The sequence below is a fragment of the Gossypium hirsutum genome, chromosome A02 (assembly GCF_007990345.1).
Source record: "Gossypium hirsutum isolate 1008001.06 chromosome A02, Gossypium_hirsutum_v2.1, whole genome shotgun sequence".
NCBI lineage: Eukaryota > Viridiplantae > Streptophyta > Magnoliopsida > Malvales > Malvaceae > Gossypium > Gossypium hirsutum.
Genome location: NC_053425.1, coordinates 99824238 through 99827205, shown reverse-complemented (window position 1 = coordinate 99827205; position 2968 = coordinate 99824238).

Genomic DNA, 2968 nt, shown 5'->3' with positions numbered 1-2968 from the left:
AATTGGCCTTTTTCGAATTTGACTAAACTTGGGCTCGGTAGGGACACGCCCGTGTGACATGCCTGTGTGAGTCGTGCTTCGTTTCTGGCAAATTGACACGACCGTGTAGTATGCCCATGTGAGGAAGTCCAGGCCGTGTTGATTTCGTACTTTGGCCCATTTTCTCCATTTTTGGCCCATTTCTCGTTTCTTTCACTCTCCTATGCTTGCCTAAGTATAAAACGTGAAATTAAAACATTAGGAGCATCGAATTCACTAATTCTAAGGAAAAATCATCCATAAAATGCGTTAAGCATGGGGTAAAGATGTGTATAAATTATGGTTTATCAAATACCCCCACACTTAAGCATTTGCTTATCCTCAAGCAAAATCCTCAACTCATAATCAAAATAAATTCTTCTCAAATTATAATTTCTATCGATAATATCTCAAAATAATCCACAAGTAATCATACATTGAGAATTCAACTAAAAGAACATCAAAGTTTCAAACATTCCAAGTTGAGCATTTTATCCTGAAAACATAGGTGTCTCTCCTCATCTAAGTAATCACCTTTGATTCAGAATATCACAGAGTTTCACATCCTCACTAAAGATTCACTCAAATCACTCGAGGTGTTTAAGGACAATAAATGGCGCACTCAATAGTCAATAATGAAAAGTCATTACCATAGGCTTGCATGAAAATCAAATCTCCACCACTTATAAATTGAGATGAAACATCAATCAAAAGGTCTTTAGAGGGTTATAACGCGGCTTGGTTAGGGGGTGCAGTCACAAGCTGAAAGAAAATGTTAGAATCGAGATTGAATTGAAAAATTACCTAACTAGAAAAATAGCTAGTCATCAATTGCGTACAACAGAGCTTTTCTTAGAAGATTACTACTACTAAGATGTATACATTTTTTTTCAAAACAAGTTAAATTACAAAGTAGAATAAAACATAGCTAAGCAATTATTTCAATTCCAATCTCGACAAAAATGGGGATCAAATCAATTTAGGGGATTTCAATAATAATGGGTTAAGGTTTAATAATAAGGGCAATACAAGAAATGACTTGTTAGCTCAACGGGGTTTACTAAGGGTTAATCGTGAAGGTAGGCTTTTCATGGCACGGGTGGGTTAATCCTAAGTGCCTTTCTCATTTTGACATGTCAAATCAAATAGTATAGTCTTGACATGCATAATCAAGCAAGTTCTAGAATAACAGTTTCAATTACTGACGCACTCAAAGCAATAATAAAAGTGAGCATGAAAGAATTAGTAGATGCTCAAAAGGCTAAAAAATCTCACAAAAATTATGGCTTTTTGATGTTTAAAACTTTTGAATTCCAACTCAAAGTAATAACTAAACTTTGAGGAAAACAACCTAAAATTTTAAATTCTTAAAAATCAACTTACCATGCTTGATTCTCTAATGTCTTAAAGTTTAAACAATCAATGCATAAATGCCTATGTTTTAATTCAAGATATATCAATCAAAATCATAAATCAATCAAAATTTATCCTAAAACGATATGAGAGCTTTTCAAGAGAACAAGGCAGTCATTCAGGGATTTTTCTGATAGTGAAATAAATACCCCCCACACTTAGAATGTACATTACCCTCAATGTACAAAGATAGATATAAGAATATAGAAATAAGATAGGGAGAAAAGTGAAACTTCTTAAGTTAAAAATGGATGAAATTCCTGGATTAGCGAGAGCAAGTTGTTGGAAATAAAGCTGGAGGACAAACATGATTTTGACAGACAAAATGAGGATTGGGGGAATAATTTGATAGTAATCATAAAGACAAGTCGTGTTTAAAAACAAAAGAATCTTCAAAAATTAATAAAAGAAAAATAAAATAAGATAGATAATCTAATTTTCAAGTGGCACGACCGGTTAGCACGCCCGTGTGGATCGTGTCCAGCCCGTGTTTGTCGCAAAGTGAGATGTCGTCACATGGCCTTCGAGCACTCCCGTGTGTCTAGGCCGTGTGGCTATATGATCATGTTACACGACCGTGTGTGATGTGGTTCGCTTCTCCCACGGTCGTGTAGCTCTGCGCATGCCCATGTTATTTTGACAATGTTGTCCACGGGTGGTAGACACGGACGTGTCGCACACCCATGTGTATTTGGCAGATTTGACCACGGCCAGGTCGCACGCCCGTGGCCACTTATCGCATCTCGTGTTTGGAAAAGATAACTTTTACCCTGTTTTTCACAGTCGTGTTTCCATCCGTGTTGGTCACACGGCCTTAGGCACGGCTTATTTAAATAATTTAAAACCGTAGTACTCGGGTTGCCTCCCGAAAAGTACTTATTTATAGTCTAAGCTCGACTTACCTCTCCATTGAATGGTCATAGGGGTTCGAGGAGTTTATACTCCTCGTTCCTGTTATGCATCTGATTAAAATAAGGTTTTAGACGGGTATTGTTTACCTTAAAAGTGCCAAACTTGGGATGACTTACCTCGACTATACCAAATGGGAAAATACTAAGTACCGTAAGAGGGACATCTTCATTTGGTTTGGTAGTGACAATGTGAGGATCAGCGGTATCTAATAAAACTCTATCTCCAACCTTAAGTTGATTTGGAAAGGTATTGAGCTCGTTTTGGCGTAGTTTTGGTTTATCGTGTGTTTTCGGTTTATGTGTCCGCCATTCATCTAGCTTCTCGACTTGTAGCCTTCGATCTTCATGAATAGGTCCTCTACTATTTCTTGAGAATAGCTCATGTGCTTCCTTCAAACTCAATTCTTGCAAAGTAGGTTGCATCATATTGCCAATTTTAGTAGAATGGTCTAAACAATCACCTTTAATTTTTGATGTGTTGCCAGAATTGCGAGCTTGAAGGGTGATTGTTTCGTCCCCCACACGAAGTGTGAATTCACTTGTGCCAACATCAATAATCGTTTTAGCAGTTGCCAAAAAAGGCCTTCCTAAAATCAAAGAAGTGTTGCTATCCTCCTCTATGAAGT